General features: G+C 37.4%; 1 pseudogene; it reads left to right on the top strand.

The window, feature by feature from the left end:
- Positions 1–10792: 10792 nt before the first annotated feature.
- Positions 10793–17063, top strand: LOC143548283 (ABC transporter C family member 10-like; annotated as a pseudogene).
- The last annotated feature ends 4522 nt before the right edge of the window (positions 17064–21585 follow it).

Below are 21585 nucleotides of genomic sequence, written 5' to 3'. Positions count from 1 at the left end.
CTGGGACCCGTCGAGGACATCGGTCGTCAGAACACAGACCGGATAATGGAAGCCTTCAACAAGTTCGTACGAAGACTTGTTGAACTTCCACTGCCCGAGGACGGCTGGCTGGAATACGACACCGACGGTTTTCAATACTAAAGACTAGAGGGAGATTGTTAGGCCCCTTTTTGTGTAACTAAGTCTTTTGTATTGAATATATGTAGTTAGGCTTTAAATGTTTATTTGTATATGTATGAAGCCCAAGGGAAATGGCCCAAGTGAAATGTAAACAAGCTCATTGGGCATTTGGAAATAAAACCATTTCTCATGCATGCTCCTCTATAAATAGGGAGCATGGCATGAGAAAGTAGAACCTTTTACCAAAATTCTCTAACTGCTCACAGTCTTACTTTCTCTCTAATTCTCTTACTCTCTCTCTCTCTCTAAAACCCGAAAATAAATCTCAAGATCCGAGACCTCTTAGGTTGCTTAGTGTGATTTCCGCTAGCACTAAGTTAGGTTGATCTAAGAACGTTGTTAGATCCACCCGCCACGGGACCTACAGTGATTCATTTAAATCACCTGACTCTGGGTAGGTGTCTAGACAAGTTCTATGAGCTACCAGAGATTGCTCGCTCAAAGTTTGTTATAAGTCGAGCTTAAACGAGCTCAAGCCTAAATTATAGCTAAATTAATAAAAGACCTTGAGTCTAAACTACCGATGCTAAGCATGATTAGGCTTGCAAAAATACTCAAGCATATTATATATATTAACACAATAACTTTTATGTTATTTATTAAATGCGGGTTTAGAACCCACATGTTGCGTCAGGTATTTGACAAAGAAAACACAAATGAAAAAAAGAAGAATATACATTCAAAGTAAAAAAAACAACTTCAAGATTCCAAAAAATGCAACATGTTGACTTTTCAAGAGTAAAAAATAGCTGAAAGATAGGTTCAGATGAGGCTAGCATCAACATCGTAACCTTTATCAAACAGATTTAGACTCAGATAATCATCACAGTCCCATTGAACGGTAATTTTAAACATACATAAAGGCATCATAATCATTCCCTCATCTTGATGGTCGGGTATAAATCATTTAGTTTTTGGTATTATTTCACTATTTTTAATTAGTTAATTTATTGCATGAACTTTGATAGTTAACGCACGCTTTTGCATTTCATGGTATTGAATATTATAGATGCTTATTAGGACATGTACGAGCTTATATTGGAGTCCCGAGATGATCGGGGTTGACACTGTTTCAGAGCTGAAACGAGTAAAAAGAAAATAAGATTCTAGAACTTCCTTCCCTTGCGACATGCAAGCCATAGAAGAAAAGTCCCTCGCGACTTGCTAGGGAACCCAAAATGTGCACCCCGACTATTTTGTTCTTTGTAGCATGCGGAGGGCCAGAAGGAGACCCTTGCGACACGCGACCTAAAAATTAGCAAAATAACCCTAGTTGATATTTTACTCGTTTTTCAGCCCTCGTTCGACAGAACACTCGTTATAGCAGCTGCTAAAGACCAAGAAGGCTATTTTTCATCATCATGTAGTTCTCGGATCGTTAAAGCCTCAATGATTTCAGCCGCTTACCTATAAGCAAGTTATTCATCATGCAAAGGTAATGCTAAACCACTTGTGATCACTTCAAGTGTAGGGTTTGCATATGAACCTATTACTTCATGAACATTACCTATATTGGAATTTTGTGTTGATTGAGTTTTCTTCAATGTAATGATTGACTAAACAACCCGTGATATTATCCAGGTGTAGGGTTTGTGATTTGAATACTTGTTTGTATAGCTTTTCCATATAATTGGGATTAGATTTGTAATACCTTAAGTTACGCTCATCTAATTAAGTTCTACCTATTAAGTTTTGTCGTTCAATTTCTACTAGATTAATCATACACGTAGCCACCCTTGATGGCTTCCCACTAGATCAACTTGATTAATAGTGTTTAATAAATTCGAAACATGGAGATGATTACTTTTTCACATTTATGTTTTCAACATTAAATTAAAGTTTTTGTTTCCATAGTTAAAGTTAAAAGTTATTTAGTCAATTTATAATTAGGTAGATAATCAAACAACTTGTATACTATTGATCACATGATCCTTGTGGATACGATACAAGACTTAGCTTATCTATAGATTAATTAGGTTTTCACATAACCAAAAGGACAAAAAACCCGAGCATGAACACGTGAGGCACCAGCCCTTAAGTCAATAAAAAATGTATAGCAAAGTCGCACCAAATATAATAGACCCAACCACAAAAGTAAAATATAAGTTTCATAACATATTTTGAAAATAGTATATATAAGATTAGGTGTTAAATATTATTATCTATAAACTATTATAAAGTAAATAATATATATATATATATATATATATATATATTTTTGTCGTCATAGAAAAGGAACTATATTATATGTAAAAGCCTCTTGGATATATCAAGTCCCGGTCGATATTAAATACGAACCAAACGAATAACTCTCGTTTATTAATCAAAAAATATAACTCAAAAACTTATTGTAATTCTATCACACACTAACTCGGTTTGACTCTTGATGAACCCTAACTCGTTTTCATATCGTGTGTATTTCTAGATGAACCCTAACTCGGTTGCATCTCACCTCTTCTTAACAATCCCTAACTTGGTTGTCGACTTGTCCCTATTTATTATGTTAAGTCTAACTTAACTAACAAGAAACCTAATAACACTAACTTGGTCATTAAGAAACCCATAAATAACCCCTCTTAATTCTTGGGTTGGGCCTTACACTTGGGCCAAACAACAATTGAGCCAGCAATCACCCCCCCCCCCCAATTGATGTACCCAACTCACCCTATAAGGCCCCGTTCCCGGTAGCCCTACTGTAAGGCCAAAAATTTGACTTGCGATATCAAAGTACGAACCCCGTTATATTTTTACAGTCAAGTTAATAATTAAAGTGGGCGAGAAATCCGGACACGAGACGAGAGCTTCGGTGTACGCGTTTAGCTTAAACGGGAAGAAGCATCTATAGATGAAATGATTTTAGCTATAAATATGTCATGTGTATTTTCATTGTGTGTGTGTTTGAAAGGTGTAAATCACCCACCCAAGGGGAGCTCACCTTGGGTTGGGTCGGTTCATTTATTTAATATATTAAATCTTTCAACCGATAACGAGATCGTTCATATACTTTATATTATGTTCGGTAGTTTGATTTACCGCACCCCTCTTGCACATTTATCAAGAACAAAGCCGTTCGTTGTCGGATCCGGTTTCGGGACCTACAATTGGTATCAGAGCGGGTTTGAATCAACTGATTCTACTTTTTCTTGATATTCGGGTTCTATTTCCGCTATTACCCGAACCGAGACGTTAATTCCGTTGAAGTTTTGAAAATAAAGTTGAAGGTTTGGAAATAAAGTTTGAAAGTTTGGGGAAATAAAGTTGCTCGAAGTTCGTCTTGGGTTGTAGATCTGGATTCTTAGCCCAGTTTAAAGGGTTTCTGTGAAGAATGGCGAGTGGCCGGTAGCCTCGCTCAGGAGGCGGAGGGTTGTTAGTGACCTCACTAGCTGGCGGAGGTGGTCACAAGCTTAGAAGAAAGAGAAAGAAGACGGAGTCCCATCGTGGATTGGGTTCTGTACAACCGAAATCCGCAACCTAGTAGCTTCTGGCGACGTCACCACCGGTGACGGTTTTGAGCCTGGATGCCTCCCCACACAAAAGCTTCACCATTCCATCATCACCATCTTCTCTACACTACCCACGATTCCGACAACACCTAAAAAAAAAGTTTTCCGGCAAACAGTGACCATGGGTGGTGGTGATGGACGAAATAGGCAATGAGACCGTCCGGCTACGTTTGTTGTCACCGGAGATCGGTTTTCCGGTGAAAGCTGGTTTTTCCGGTGGAGATGTGGACTCGTTTTTCCGGCAAAGTGCCGTCGCCGGTGGTCTTGTGAGATGGTAGTGGTTAGTTCTGCGGCGGTGGTGTTTTATTGGTTGCTGGAATAATTCCAGTGACGGTGTAGTGGTCAAGTGGCTGTCATCATGAATCTCCGGCAGATTTCAGGCGATTTTTCGATGGCTGTAGGTGGCGGCTGTCATAAGAGAGATGGAGGCTGGTAGGGTTTGTAAGTTTAACTCTCCTAGGGATTTTTTTAAAAAAAAAACTCCCCTGTATATTTTTGAAGTTGTTATGGGCTTGGCTGCTTGGGCCTAGTTTGTTATCTTGGGCTTGATTAAAAGAAAAGATGGGTTGAGTAGGGCTGCTCATTTATTTCTTTGGATGATGGGTTTATTTTTGGGCCTAATTCAACAACGATATTTTTTTGGGAGAAATAATTGTTTCGTGTTGACCAAACTGAAGAAAGTCAAATTTGTTCGGGTTTCATCATTATTGGACCATGTTCAAAGCTTATTATTTATATGTTATTTTCAAGGCGTTCAAGAATTAGATCCTAAAAACGTGGGCTACGAGCATCCGAGATGCTTATTTATTAAGGTGATAATTTTCAAACAAGTTGGATTTAATAGGGAATTAAATTGTTTAAGCTCTCAACCTGAAAATGTGGGATATGAGTATCTGGAATACTTATTTATTAGGGGTGAGTTACTTAAATAATTTCATTCACGGAAATAATAAGCTTTGTCATTTGATCGATGTCCCCGGTATTTCGTCAAGCTCTTCTGAACTTATATTGCTTAAGATCCGAGATGGATAAAGAAGCGACAACGTCTTCATGAATGAAGTAGATGGATCATACCTTGAGGGGGTGATTGAAGAAGCTTCGGTTATCTGGATGATTTGCGAAAATGTGAGACACGGTTCGATGATGTTTTGAGATCACAAGTCAAGGGGTGATTGTAAGGCCAAAAATGTGATTTGCGATATCAAAGTACGAAACCCGTTATACTTTTACGGTCAAGTTAATAATTAAAGTGGGCGAGAAATCCGAACACGAGACGAGAGTTTCGGTGCACGTGTTTAGCTTCAACGGTAAGAAAGCTTCTAGATGAAATGATTTTAGCTATAAATATGTCTTGTGTATTTTCATTTGTGTGTGTGTTTGAAAGGTGTAAATCACCCACCCAAGGGGAGCTCACCTTAGGTTGGGTCGGTTCGTTTATTTAATATATTAAATCTTTCAACCGATAACGAGATCGTTCATATACTTTATATTATCTTTATATTATGTTCGGTAATTTGATTTACCGCACACGTCTCGCACGTTTATCAAGAACAAAGCCATTCGTTGTCGGATCCGGTTTCGGGACCTACACCTACTTTGGCGTTGGATTTACTCATAAACACCATTCTAATAGTTATTTAAAAACTTTCGCGAAATACTTAAAACTTCAACCCACAGATTACAAAACATAAATCTTTGTCCCAAACATTCAGATTGTCATAACATAACGACATAAAATAACATCATAACATTCTTCTCAAGATGTCAGCCTCTTCAATTCAATGTCGTGTGTCTCCCTCAAGCCAGCTGCTTTAACCTATTCACCTGCATGCATACTACTAATCAGCATGCTGAGTGAGTTCTAGTTAATCAGTTAACATACATTACATTCATATTCTTACTTATACGTGTCCGAAGATACGTATTTCATACTTTACTTACTATTACTTCTTCCGTACATTCTTATATACATTCATACTTACATTACTTTCCTATTACTCATTCGTTTTAAAGAGCATTTTGCCCTAAATACCTCGGATATTATTAGGGTCCGGTGCCGTCCATACCTCGAATATTATTAGGGTCCGGTGTCCTTCATACCTCGGATATTATTAGGGCCCGGTTTCCTCTATACCTCGGATATTATTAGGGCCCGGTTCTCTTCATCGTACCATACAACCATACATACGTTCGTTACACACATTTATTACCTTCAAGTATAATTAAATATATACATGACTACGTGCATACTATTCAAACGTTCTATATCATTCACACACATTTACAAACATATATCTAATATACACTTACCATTTAAGGTAAGTGTATTAATCTATCACATCGTAGTATGCACACAGCGCCGAAAACATAACACAGATTGGGGCTAGAACTCATCTGGAGTCGGTTCCTTTCTGAGTATATGGTGACACCTCTTCTCAACTGGGCATGGCTAACTGTTTTAACAAGTTACGAGTATCAATTATCTATTTCAACTACTTCATACTTCTAGGTTAATGAAACCCTCAACTAACGGGGTCCGGAAGCAGCGCCCCTGGTAGCGGGGTCTAGGGGCGGCAGCCCTTAGCAGGGTCCAAGGGGCGGCAGCCCCTAGCAGGGTCCAAGGGACAGAGCCCCTGGCTAGGGTCGAGCTGTAAAACCAATCGTATCACACGGCTTAAGTATTCGCATCGCATGTCTAAACAAATCGTATCGCATTGATGAAACTAATCGCATCGCATGGGTCAACGAATCACATCGCATGGACGCAACCAACGCATCGATAGGACGCAACCAATCGCATCGCATGGATGCAACCAGTCGCATCGCATGGCTAAATAAATCGCATCGCATTCCTCCAACAAATCGCATCGCATGGCTATGCGATGCGATTCTTCCTTATGCGAACAGATATGGGGTTTTCTTCGTTTTACCATTTCTCAAACATTTTCCTCCGTGACCCTTCCTTATGACTCGATTTTACTCTTTTTAAGGGTTTTGAGCCGTAACAATCTTGTCTACTCATGCTTTACATAGCCCGAACGTTACTTTTTCTTCCTATATCGCACCCGTTAGGTTGCGGCTCACTAAGTTTATGTTTTTCTTGCATCCTACAGCCCGATCTACTATTATACCAAGTTGCATGTCGAAACCGACCTCAAAAACTTAACCTTTTTCACCAAACTCACCTTACGATTTCGGGTTTGGTTCAGATCTGGACCAACCCGCGGATCTAAACTGATTTCTTGTTTTTTGATGATGTTGAACACGAGATTTACCCTTCCTTTGGCTCGAATTTGGATCCGGTTTTGAGAGAGAATGTGTGTGTGTTCTTGAGTGTTTGGGTGGAAGAAAAGAATGGAAAAAGAAATGGGATTTTTGATGGTTAGGGAGGTTTATATAGGGGGTCCATGGCCCTATGGCCCATAGCGGCCTAACCATTCCCAAGCCAAACCCAACATAATTCAAACACTAACACACAATTAAATTAACATAATATCCTTTATTTATTATTAACAAAAGTAGGATGTTACGCACCCCCCTAATTACCTACTCGAAATTGGCGGGTCTTCAACTTCACGCTTGTTATCCTTTTCTCTATTCTCTTGAGACATTTCCTGATCTTTTGCAGTGTTCTTTGGCTCCACTTGGCTTGAAGAAATACATGCTTCATTTGATCACTATGCATTTTCCCTGGGGCTTGAATCTCTTTCTTGACTGCGCTTTTAGTTTCTTGGACACTCTTTCTTTAGACTTTGAGTTTCGGAACTTGGATCTTTGATTGGAATCTGAATCGTAACCGACTTGTCTACTTTCAGACCAATTCTTTGAAGATCACGACCGGAAAATTCTTCATTCCAATGCTAGCCCATTTACCGGGACTTGTTATCTTGTGGCTAATCTTGTACAATCGGTTCTTGGTCCTTTCCACCATCATCAAAAGCTTACATGTATCATCTTTAATGGTTAGCAAATCTTGTTTCATGTGAATCTCGCATCCACTTTCCGTTGCTTGACCAAGACTTATGATATTGCTTTGTAGGCTCGGGATGTTGGTCAATAGGCACTGCTCCCCCTTTTTCCCTTCAGTTAAGGCCGACCCTTTTCCCCGAATATCTATACAAGATTCATCTCCGAACTTCACCTTTCACGTGATGTATTCATTCAACTCATAAAAATACACTTTATACCCATTATGTGATTCGATGCTCCGTTGTCGAGATACCAAAAATCTTTCTCCGTCGGTTTGGTTTCAAAACGCTTTGGAACCATTCCGTCTTCATTCTGAAAAACCGTTTTTTATCACCTTTTATCATGAACAAAGATGGATCAAAATCATCAATTTTGTTCAAGTCAGATTCTTCATTTTTCTTCATATGTTCCAGGCACATAGACGCAAAGTGACCAAACTCATCACAACGGTAACACTGAACATGTGATCTATCATTTCTTCCCCTTTGACAATCATTCGTTCTTCTTTAACCTGTCTGACTTGACCCACGATGTTGACCATCTCGGTTATCACAACCATCTTGATCCTCATCATCTTGGTCTTGACCTTCGGGGCCTCTTCCACATCACCTCGGCTACCGAACTGATCATGCGACTTGCCTTTGTGACTATCTTTCGATCGATTGAAAAGTAATTGACCTTGTGAATTTGAAGCGCGTTCTCTTTCTCATCCTAAAATGCCTTAACTCTTCCAACATAATCTTCAAACATCATACTATCGAGATCAACATTTTGCTCGATTAAGGCTTCGAGTTGAAAGCACTTATCTGGAACTGCATCCAGTAACTTCTTCACCAAGATATCTTGCTCGAATACATGAACCAGACTCGTTGCCTTTGAAACCATACTTGTTATTTTTCCCGCAAACTGATCAATAGTCTCGTCTTCCGCCATCTTGAGTGTCTCAAATTCACTTTTCAATGTTAGCTGTCGAGCCTTTCGAACTCGCTCGGCCCTAACATACCGTGCTTTGAAAACTATCCATATTCCTCTGGTGTTCTTGTATTGAGCAATCTGAAGAAGAATATTACCTTCCCACCACTTGAAACAAAAATGATCTTGCCTTTTTATTCTTCTTCGCATCAGTAACCGCATCCTCACCTGGTTGAACAACTCCATAAATCTTGATCATCCAAAATTGCTTCCACCATAATCGCCCATATGATGTAGTTTGTTCCATTCAACTTTAGAGCCTCCAATGATATTCCCCCGGCCGCTTTGAGTTGAGTTATCGGATCTTCTTTGTCATCTGCCATTGACAGTGTCGAACCCCCTTACTCCACTTTGTTAGAACAAATACAAACCAATCAATTAGTCCTTAACCTCTTTTTAGAACCGACAAAATCCCCGTTCACGAAAAACGTCACAGTACAAACTGTCTCCTTCTCGTATTGTGAGATAACCACAAAAGTGAATTAATCCCAAAAGAAATTAAAATACCATTTTACTTTCTTTTACTTCTTTTGACCACCAAGTTTGCCCTTTTTTTCTTTGAACTCCTCGTCACCACACAATATTACAAGAATGAGAATGACAACTCCTATTTTGACTTTTGTGTTTCTCTTTGTTTTTCTTTTAATCATAGTTTATAAAAGTAAAAAAAACACCAAATTCCTTTTTGTCTTTTAATAAGCCCAGCTCACTGGAAACAGCCTCCTTGCAAGAGACTTGCACCTTGAAACCCAATAACTTTCTGAACAGCCAGACCGATCAAACACCAAACAATCTCGATTTGACCTGACAAATCCTCTTTATCGATTTTTTGAACTTGGCTCTTATACCAATTCAAGTCTCGATTGATATTAAACACGAACTAAATGAATAACTCTTATTTATTAATAAGAAAATATAACTTAAAAAACTTATTACAGTTCTATAAAACCGTAACTCGGTTTGACTCTTAATGAACTCTAGCTCGGTTGCATCCCACCTCTTCTTAACAATCCCTAACTTGGTTGTCCCTATTTATGATGTTAACTCTAACTTACAAGAAACCTAATAACACTAACTTGGTCATTAAGCAACTCATTAATAACCTCTTTTAATTCTTGGGTTAGGCAGGGGCAGATTCAGCATTAAGCCAGGGGGAGCTTAGGCATCCCCTCAAATTCATATTTTTCTTCTATAAACTTCTAATATATTAGGTTCAAAGACCCCAAGTACCCCATCCGTGTTTCTTTTGGTGCCCCAAACCCAACTTTCTGGGCCAACTTTTCAAACGCAAGTTTAGTTTTTCTTTCACAAAATAACAATTAAGCTTAGATTGTTTAATTGTCTAACTACTTCATCAATTAGTTATTAATATAGTGGTATATTTTGTTAGTTTAATCAGGTCATTAAAAAAATTAAACCAAAATATGATAATATTCAGAGTGTCATTTCTTTTTTATAATTCTACACTATTAAACTTTAATTTTTTTTAATTTGTATATAAGAGTTTTGTACCGTGACAATTATGCAAAGGTTTTTATCAATTGTAATATGTATTTTGTTTATTGCGTTTTGGGAAATTTATAGCTTACATTTCTATATGTGGTTTAGTTAATGTAATTTCGTTTGACCCGACCCATTTTGGCTTGACTTGTTTTAGTTTGACTTGACCTGTTCTAGGTTGACCATTTTTGACACCCACCGACAAAATTTTTTAGATCCGTCACACTGGGCCTTACACTTGGGCCAAACCAAAACTGAGCCAACAGTATAAACTATATATTTCATAGTACTCTCTGTTTTTTTATGGTTTGAGGGGCAAAGTTTTTGGAGAGATGCTGCTTGATACAGACTCCACATCCCACATGCAAGCTCAGGTTAATGTCATCAACTAGTGAACTTAATATTATGGTACTCGACGTTATATGAATGTATTATTAATGGCTGTTTAAGTTTGGTATATTTAACTGTCAGTACATCGACAGTTGTCGGAAACTCGAGTGACAAAACCAAGGAGCCCGTCACTGGTACATCGACAGTTGTCGTATGGGTGCTAACTTTTATAATTCTTGACACTCCAGTCAACCTAAGCTCTGTTCTCTTTGATCTTATTGTTTTCATGTGTTAAATGTGTTCTCTTTGATCTTATTGTATTCGTTTTATGTGTTTATATGGGAAGAAAACAAACGGATGCCAAAACTGGCGCACTTTACGCGCAAGATGTTGTCACTCTGAAGGAGAAAGCAGGAATTCTAAGCAATTTGACGTTCTGGTGGCTTAATCCGCTGCTGGTAACAGGAAAAAGTAAAGTTCTTGATGCAGATGATATCCCGAAATTGCAAGATGAAAAGAAAGCCCAAATGTGTTATTCTACATTCACGAAAATATTTGATAAACGAAAGGCGGAGAGAGAACGAAACGGTGTCGTTGGTGATCCGTCGGTGTTGTCGACTTTGTTCATTTGGCAAGCAAAGCCGCAGGTGATCACGGGGTTTTTCGCGCTGGTAAAGGTGCTTTCGTTGGCTTCAGGCCGCTAATTCTTGGGACTTTTATAAAAGTTTGCCAGGGGAAACAAACATTTGATCATGAAGGTTATTATCTCACATTAGCACTGTTTGTTGCAAAGTGTTTGGAATCCGTGTCCGAGAGACAGTTAAACTTTCGAAGCCGAGTGATCGGGCTGCAGGTGAAGTCCATGTTATGTGCTGCGATTTATCAGAAGCAACTACGGTGTCGAATGACGCCAGAATGAGTTACTCACCTGGTCAGATCTTGAATTATGCCACAGTTGATGCTAACCGAATCGGGGAGTTCCTGTTTTGGTTTCACCAGATTTGGACCATTGGTCTGCAAGTATGTCTTGGGATATTTATAGTTTATTTTGCAGTTGGAGTGGCTGCATTTGCGGCGTTGTTGGTTATAATCTTAACCGTTTTAGGGAACATTCCGTTGTGTAAGTTGCAGCACAAGATTCTTACAAAGCTCATGGCGGCTCGGGACCGAAGGTTGAAGGCAATAACCGAAGCAGTTACAAATATGAAGGTTTTGAAGTTATATGCTTGGGAGAGACATTTTCAAAAGGGAGTTGAAAAGTTGAGAAATGAAGAGATGAGGTGGTTATCTGCAGTTATCATGCAAAGAGGACTCTACTTGATTCTGTTTTGGTCTTTACCCGCTGTAGTAGCAACTGTGACGTTTTATACGTGCTATTTTATAAGAATCCCGCTTGATGCGAGTAGCGTGTTCATGACTCTTGCAAATATTCGAATCATTCAAAAGCCGATTCGGGAGATTGCTGATGTGGCAGCCGTGTTTATTGAAGAGAGGGTTGCAATCACACGCATTCTTAACTTTTTGGAGGCGCCCGAGCTGCAGAAGGAACGAAAGAATAATGTAAGCATAGGGCACGGATCTTTAATGATCAAAGCCAACGTGGTTTCATGGAATGATGACTGTTCAAAACCAACTCTAACTGATGTAAATCTTGAGATTTCGGCCGGTAAAAAAGTGGCTATATGCGGGGAGGTGGGGTCCGGTAAATCGACTATTATATCTGCTATTCTAGGAGAGGTTTCAAACCTTAAAGGCACAGTAAGTCAATTTTAAGTTTTAACTTTCAGAAAATGTTAATGTTTATTGTAATCTTGTTTTGTGTGTTCAGATTGAAGTTAATGGAAAAGTGGCATTTGTTTCACAATCAGCGTGGATCCAAACAGGGACTGTTCAAGATAATATTCTGTTCGGGTCAGTAATGGATGATGAAAAGTATGAAGAAGTGGTTAAGAAATGCTCACTTTTGAAGGATATTGAGATGTTTCCATTTGGGGATCAAACAATTATAGGAGAAAGAGGTGTGAATTTGAGTGGTGGACAGAAGCAAAGAGTTCAGCTTGCACGCGCGTTATATCAGGATGCAGATATATACCTTCTGGATGACCCATTTAGCGCGGTTGATGCCCATACCGCAGCCAGTTTGTTCAAAGTAATCATCATTCGTATGACTGATTTCTTGTATAATATGAATATAACCCGTAACATGTTTTATCTGTAGGATTACATCATGGAAGCACTATCAAGCAAGACGGTGTTACTTGTAACTCACCAAGTCGATTTTTTGCCTGCTTTTGATGACATCTTGGTGAGCTAATAAGCTATTCAGTATTCATATGAAAGTGTTTGAATGCTCGTGATTAATTGATTACGTTCACAGTTAATGGCAGAAGGAAAGATTGTGCAAACCGGAACCTATGCTCAATTGCTTGAGTCATGTAAAGAGATCCAAAGCCTAGTTATTGCATTTAGTAATGCTTCTGGTTCAGATAATCTGTCGGCCGATAGTTCTCAACGCTCTAAGGCCGATATAGAAAATGTTTACACAAGAGAACAGATTGTAGGAGAACAACTCATAAAGCAAGAAGAACGGAAAGCAGGGGATACAGCCCTCAAGCCTTACAAACAGTATCTTAGCCAAAGTAGCAGCCAGAGGAGCGGCTACTTCTACTTCTCTCTATTGGTTTTATCACATTTGCTGTACATAATAGGAATGTTTTTGCAAAATCTGTGGCTAGCTAGTGAAGTGCAGGGTTCTAAGGTCAACGAGTCAACCATGTTACTAGTATACATGGCCATGGCTTTTGTGATGATGTTCTTTTTATTTGGTCGATCTTATTATGTGGTTAAACTTGGAACTAATGCATCTATGGCACTTTTCTCCAAGTTACTAACTTCTCTTTTCAGAGCACCAATGTCGTTCTATGACTCCACGCCTGTAGGAAGGATAATCAGTCGGGTATGTCTTGTTACATAAACTAATGCTCAAATGATGTACAAGAAACTTATTAATCTAATTGTTGTAGGTTTCGTCTGATCTGAGTGTTGTAGACATTGAATTGGCAATGAAGTTCACGGTTGGAATAGGCACAACGATGAACACATACTTTTCCTTCGGGATTTTCTTGGCATTCCTAACTTGGCCTATCTTGTTTGTGATAATTCCAACGGTTTATGTAACGATACTTCTACAAGTAAGAAACTGTACTGCTAAACCTTTAACCATGTGATATCGTTTTCTATAACTTTAACAAGCCCGTCTGATAAATTTCACGTGACTCCGCCATACCCTACAAGTGGGATCAGGTAAAGTGTAGCTTACGCTTACACTAGGCATGTGGCCTTCGAGATGTTTAACTTTTAAGGTAGAAACCAGCGAAAGCTGAATTTGAAACTAAGAACTCTTGAAAAGGGGAATCACATGCTTACCACCACCCCTCTGAAGGTTTCAAACATAACACATGTTTTAAAATATAGATTATTATAGTGTTACCAGTTACCACTGTTACATATATGGAAAGCTGTGTTGTTTGCTAATATAATGTGCGATCCTCATTTCATTTTTTTCTCTTCAGAAATTCTACTATGCATCTGCAAAGGAATTGATGAGATTAGATGGCACGAGTAAGTCGTTAGTTGCAAGTCATCTAGCACAATCGATTACTGGAGTTGTTACCATAAGAGCTTTTGGAGAAGACGACCGTTTCTTTTTAGAGCATTTGAACCTTATTGATGGCAACGCGAGTCCATTCTTTCATAGCTTTTCGGCAAACGAGTGGTTGATTCAACGCCTAGAAATGTTATGCGCAGTTGTCGTTTCTAGCTCTGCCTTAGCCATAACTTTGCTTCCCTTGATGCTTCAGCCTCGGGTTAGTGGCATTAAATATATTCCTATATATAATGCTTTAGCCTCAGGTTGGTACAAGAACACATACATGTTTTTCTAACATATAATGTAATGACAGGATACATTGGAATGGCTCTCTCGTACAGACTCTCACTGAATATTTTTCTTGTTGTCTCCGTTCAATCACAATGTCAGCGACAAATCTGATAGTTTCAGTTGAAAGATTGAATCAATATATGCATATTCATAGTGAAGCACCTGAAATTATAGAAAACAAGAGGCCGCCAACAAAGTGGCCAAGTGTTGGTAGAGTTGTCATTGAAAACCTGAAAGTAAGTAAGGTTTCCAACTGTATATACATGCATATGTCATAAGAATTCAACTTTCAGTTATAGACCATTTGGTTATGTGTGTGTTGCAGATCAGATACCAACCTGATTATCCCTTGATTCTTCATGGAATCAGTTGTGTGTTAGAAGGAGGTCACAAGATTGGAATCGTGGGTAGAACGGGCAGTGGGAAAACAACTTTGATCAGTGCTTTATTTCGGTTAGTTGAACCTGCGGGCGGAAAGATAGTCATAGATGATTTAGATATCATTTCAGTTGGACTTCATGACCTTAGATCAAGTTTTGGGATAATCCCACAAGAACCAACATTATTCAGTGGCTCCATTCGATACAACCTCGATCCCTTATCTGAGCATAGTAATCAAGAAATTTGGAAGGTGAAGGTTTACACATTTTATAATATAGACCGACCAAAACCTTAATTAAACGGATGCTAACTTCCATTGTTTATCAGGTTCTTGAAAAGTGCCAACTTAGAGAGGCCATTGATGATAAAAAGGACGGATTGGACTCATTGGGTAAGAAATTTGAATTGTTGACTTATGATATTACAAGCTTACATGACATATTATAAGCATATTGCAATATTAATAAAGTTGTGCAAGATGGTTCAAACTGGAGCCTTGGACAAAGACAACTGTTTTGCTTAGGAAGAGCCCTTTTGAAGAGACGGAAGATATTGGTGCTCGATGAAGCCACAGCGTCAATCGATAATGCAACGGACACCATTATACAGAAAACGATCCGAGAAGAGTTTAAGGATTGCACTGTGATAACAGTTGCCCACAGGATACCAACTGTTGTAAACTGCACAATGGTACTTGTTATGAAGGATGGTTGGTCCAAGTTCTTATCTTTATACTACTACTGGCTAACTGGGAGGGTCGGGTGGGTTCGGTGGCGGGTTAGAACCAGGGCCGGCTTCGAGAATTTAAATGCCTCGGTCGAGCCGAAATAAAAAGGCCCATATGGCCTATAAGAAATAACGAAATATATAAGCTAATTTTTTTTTAATAACGATTAATGTTATGGATAAAAAAAATTTGGGCCCGATATATTTAAGATGATTAAGATTCATACATATTTTATAATTTTGTTTTTATATATATATAATAAATTTGGCCACTGAAAATTATAGGCCTCTGCTAAACGTCTGGCTCACACTATCCTAGAGTCGGCCAAGTTGTTTACCAAGTTACTAGAACTCCAAATCTATTAAGAAATGATAACAATATGTATGCGTGTTAATAAAACTGAGAAATCTTTTGATGAGAAAGATATTATTAACTAATAATTCAATTATATATTTTGTTAAAAGTATAGATAATGGTTAAAGTAAAATCGAATATGAATAGTTAATTTTCTATTATGTTAAAAGGATAAAAATACTTTATAAAATAGAATTTTTATTTTAAAATTTATTACAATCCTACTCATTTCTTTTTATCATTAAAATATTATGTTAATACGTAAAGAATAGTAGCTTATAACTTATTACCTTATTATAGGTGAGAGAATCATTTACATTATTACTTCATCTTCATAATATACCTTATCCTTTTCATAATATACCTTATCATTTTCATGGTATAACACTGTAACCGGTTCAACCGGCCGGTATTTACCAGTTCACTCTTCGGTCACCGGAAAATTTTCTGACTTGTCTTTTTCATTTTTTTTTCTCTTAGTTCTACTACTTTGTCAACAATAGATTGAAAGGTCAAACTACCATAACGATGTCAACTCTCGGGTTGTTCCAGCGTGCCCCTGAAAAAGCCGTGCCCCGGCCGGGTGTCCGGCTTGCACCACCCTATAGCCGGCCATGGTTAAAACAACCTCTAATCAAAATGAGTTCTAGAACAACCAGAACCGGAAAGTCCGGAAACTAGGTCGTATATAACCGACATGATTGAGTCAATTTAACCCGGTTGAATCTGTTCATTTCAGTTGGTCGGACCACATCTAAAAAGAAATTATAGTTTTATTACAAAATCTCATTTACTTGGTCATTTATTAATTCAGGTTTCAAATTTTGTCGATTTAAGGCTTCATATATGTACACACACTAATTTTTAAAGTGTTTTAAATAGTATCTATTTGGTTTGGGTCGGTTTGGGTCAAAATGAGTTCTGACCAAAATGGAGTTGCATTAAAACTGAATCCAACCTGTGAACTAGTAAGGCTGCCGAATTAATGACCGATCTGGTTTGAAAACATTAGAGAACATACTTTTGAATCATTCTACTTGGTTTTTTTTAACTCAAGTGATCTAAACTGCTAGTCACTCTGAAATATACCTTGTACTTAACAGGAAAGGTGGTGGAATATGACAAGCCCATGAAACTGATGAAGGAGCTATCCTCCTTATTTGCACAACTTGTTAACGAATACAGGTCGCAACATAAAACCTCGTAATCTAGCTATGTAAGCTTCGGATAATTCATTAACCTACAAAACAAAAACATTATTATCATGCATGCATGTTATATTTCCAGATCATTTTGAGGCCTGATAGATGCAATGCTAGTCATCAATAACACGGTCGTTGCAATGGCATATAGAAGATTACTTCTGCATGATCATCGAGAAATTAAGGATTGTAGTCATGAAATTAATTATCTTTGAACTTTGTACCTTTGGACGTATGTGCGTTTTTTTAAATGATATTGGTTGTTCGTGTGTAGTGGCGGAGATAGGCATTGGGTTTCGGGCTCGCTCGAACCCATCTATTTTTAGTTTTATATATACGTATAGTACTGTATTATAACAAACGAGCCTATTCTTTTTTAACGAGCGAACCCACTAGCATTTAAAAATATATATATATATATATTTGAACCCACTTTTTTTCTGTATAAAATCTTTAAAATTACTATAAAAATTAAAAAAAAAATACTAAATCCAACTAAATTGGGCAATTTGCTGTTGGCTCAAACATTACATTAAAGAGAAACATTGCATTAAAGAGGAGCCCATAATTTCAATTAAAAAGTGGGTCAGTAACCCATTTAACATATAAAATCTAAATTATAATTAAATAAAATGTGAAACTTAAAAAGAAAAAAAACATGTTCGATCATTTGTGCTTCTGCCTTCGGCCACTTCCATGATCGGACTCCAAGCAATAAGTAGGCGGCCATCAAGGCCCTAGACTCCAACACCATCGACAACCCTCCAACGCCATCGACAACTCTCCACCAAGCTATTTTTTGAATTTCACATTTTATTTAACTATTATTTTGGTTTTATGTGTTAACTGGGTTATAATCCCACTTAGGGGGTGTTTGGCCTAGCTTTTTTTAACATGTTTATAGCATTTTTAGCTTTTTTTTTACAAAGTAAGCTTAGTTTGATGTTTGTTGTAGCTTTTTAAGCTTATGCTTATAAGCTTATATAAGCTAATTTTTAAAAGCTGGTTGGAAGATGGTTTTTAAGCTTATTTAAGGAAGCTTATTTGTGTACGGGTGTTAAGTTACCCATTTGCTCTCAAAGTAAATGGTTGAATCCATTTCACTCCTATTAATTTTTAACAAATCAATTAGTAATTAATACATAATTAATGCATATTGTTCATTTTAACCCGTGAAAAGCACATTTAAAGTATCATTTCATCCTAACCTATGTTAGGCGTTAAAGTATACCCCATGGCCTAAGAGGCAAATGGTGGATAATTAATAAGAGACAATTTATTACTGTAACAATTTAACAACTTATTGACGCATAATTAATAAGAGGTAAATGGTGGATTTTCAGAGAAGAGGCAATTAGTTGATCGAATGGTTTCACCCGCCGTGAAGCACGGGGTCAAAATACTAGAATTATATATTGAAGGATTTAACAAGGCGCAACAAGAATCTTACACTCCAAATAATGGTATTGATAGTCGAGAGTCTAGTGACATTAATGAAATAGATGAAGACACGAGTACACAACATAAAATAGATGATTTATACATGAGTGCAGTTAGAGATATGATTGCAGGAAATCTAGCAAAACAAAGATGAATGTTTATTGAATATTAATGTATTTTTGTAGAAATTTTGCGTCATTCTCGATATAAATTTATCCAAAAATGATGGTATAACTCATAAAAATAAAGTAGATAGATATAAAATATAAGTTATGTAATAATATGTATCAATGCCCCTTTTGGTCATTTTCCTAATATAAGCTAAATAAAAAAAGCTAACACAAATACTTGAAAAGAGGTTATCAACTTGTAAAATATAAGCTAATCAAAAGGTAGAAAAAAAGCTATAAGCTTCTATCTAATAAAACCATAAGCTAAAAAATAAAAGCTAGGCCAAACACCCCCTTAATTGAAATCCTGGACTTCACTTTAATATAATGTTTGGGCCAATTACCCAATTTAATTATGTTTAGTATTTTATTATTTAGTAATTTATATAGTTTATGTAAATATTTTATAAAAAAATGTTATTTACCAACAAAATTTAACTAAAACTTTCATATATGGGTTCAAATATTTTTTAACAATGGGGCCCGTTCATCAAAAAAGAATGGATTCGTTCTTTAAAACGGAACTATAGTATATATAAAACTGAAAATAGATTAGGTTCCAGTCATATACCTAGCTCCCATTAAGTATGGTGTGGTGCATAAATGTGTGTATACAATTATAATCTTCATGTTTGTAGGCCTTACTTTTTCCATTTATATATTCATATTATTATACTTGAAAGATGAACTTTTCATACATATATCTTAATTTTTCTATGCATTTTTAGTATTATTTAGTAAAAGATAATTGCTAATCTTATACTACTCTAATAAAAGAGTACTATATTTTGCTACTTGTTATTTTCTCATCACTTCTTACATTTTCTAACCCATATTCAATAAAATGGTATTTATTTCAGGTTCAGATCAACCCGACCAAATAATGTACTACGGATCCACATATTATTCAAACCACTTGTTTTCATCACCCTTCTCAAATAGCAAACCTTAGATGCAGACCCACCCCTCCCAAAAGTAACGCCACTATTATCTCCCAAATAACAACCCTAGGCTGTCTTCTCCCATATCTGATTAAAGCTACCAGAACGTTCATCCCCTCTAATCTGGATCTCGTCTTCTGAATTAAAGCTCAGGTTTTCTAATTCATACAGTAAACATCAATTCCTTTGTTAATCAAAACACCTTTTATCTAAATTTTAAATATTTTTATAGATATATCTTGTATTGAATCCCGAAACATATCTTTATTACAAGATTGGTTTCATGCTTAGAGGTATGGGATTTGATAAAAGTAAATTTGTATTCTTAGCTTCCAGGAGAATATACGATCCTGAGCGACACATGGCACCACTTCTAGAAATGTTTCCTCTTTTACAAACAAAAGAGATGCTTGCATCTGCTGAGGAACTTGCTCCATTTAAGGTTTTAATAGTCTTTGTCAACTCTAAATTTAAGGTTCGATCAATTGTCGGGGTGACACGTTTTACTGCTTCTAGAGCTATTCGTCCCGGATGGCTGCTATTGATTACACAGTTTGTCTCCATAGTGAAGTATTTGTTACAACTCAAGTTGAAAACTTTCCTTAGCTTTTGTTGGGTCATAGAAGATATCTGTTTAATGAACATTCAAAGACAATCAAGCCCAATAAAAGCAAGTTAGCAGTCTATTTCAATAGCAGCCAAAAATCGGGTATGACTTCGTATTCTGGATTACTTGCAGTTCAAGTTTTGTTATTGTTTTCGATTTGAAATTGAATTGTCATCGCACGGTGGGTGTAACACCCACAAAATTTTGGTCCAAATTTGACAAAATTTAAAAGTGAAGGACCAAAAATATTCATAAGATAAGTAATGGGAAAAATAAAGTAAGAAATGAATGCATGTTTATGTTAAGGAAAATAAGTATGGAAAGTCCATCCCACATGAAAAGTAGGAAAGAAATGAAAGCACTTTATAAGGAAGGAGTTTTCCATGGTAATGTTCTTATGTGGCTAACCACTCTCACTAGTCCTAGTGGAGGGTGCAAAGCACCCGACGCGCACGCGCACGGGCTCGGGTGAAGGGCGATGGGCGCAATGTGGCGCTTTGATGGCGCACTTTGCACTTCGCACGCTCGCATCGCCATGGGCCGCTTTAGTGTTTTTGAACTGTGGAAGATAGACCAAGAAGTGACATGATACTAAAGTTCAAGGACTAAAAATAAAAATTATGATTTCCAGACCATCACACTACGCGATGCGGTTTCCCATGAGTTTAGAAAAAGGGGCGTCGTGCTACGCGATGGTCCATAAGGAAGGGGGTATCGCGCTACGGGATGACCTGGTTAAGTAACCAGGTCAACCACGTGGCAACCTCTGGTGGATTGCGGCGTCGCGCTACGCGATGGCCAGGGGGAAAACCCCATCGCGCTACGAGATGGTGGTCAAAACTTTGCCTGTAAAAGGGGGCTACGGGTTTGAAGCATTCTCATCCCATTTTCACACTCACTTACACACACAAACCTTGGGAGACGTGCCCAACTCATGTGAGGTTCCGTGGTTCCGATTTCTTGTAATTCGTGCAAGAACTGAAGTTTTAACGACCCGTAGATGTGTTAAGCGAGTTTGAAACAAGGTTCTGACGTTTAAGCTTCAGTACGTGATAAGGAAATAGAAGTGCTGCCTGCGCAAAGCTTAGGCAAATAAAATACCCGCATAAGGTAGAGGTTCTGCTTAAGTTATTATTTTATTATTATTTTATATGGCTTAGACCTTAGTCAGGAATATAGTCTATACCTTGATCAGATAAGTAATTGTAATAAGATCATGGATAAAATATTATTCTTTATCATTGTGTAAATATATTTCTTATGAAAGAAGAAATTAGATATATATATATACGTTTCTTCACGATGAAGAAACGTAGTATACATATGTGTTTTCTAAAAGAAAAGAACATCAAGGTAAAGGTTATGTAAA

Source organism: Bidens hawaiensis, unplaced genomic scaffold (genome assembly GCF_021521415.1).
Source record: "Bidens hawaiensis isolate Kalapana, Puna unplaced genomic scaffold, B.hawaiensis_p1.1 tig00014983_1, whole genome shotgun sequence".
Classification (NCBI taxonomy): Eukaryota; Viridiplantae; Streptophyta; class Magnoliopsida; order Asterales; family Asteraceae; genus Bidens; species Bidens hawaiensis.
Note: the sequence above shows the minus strand (reverse complement) of the source record. Positions and strands in the feature narration are given on the sequence as shown.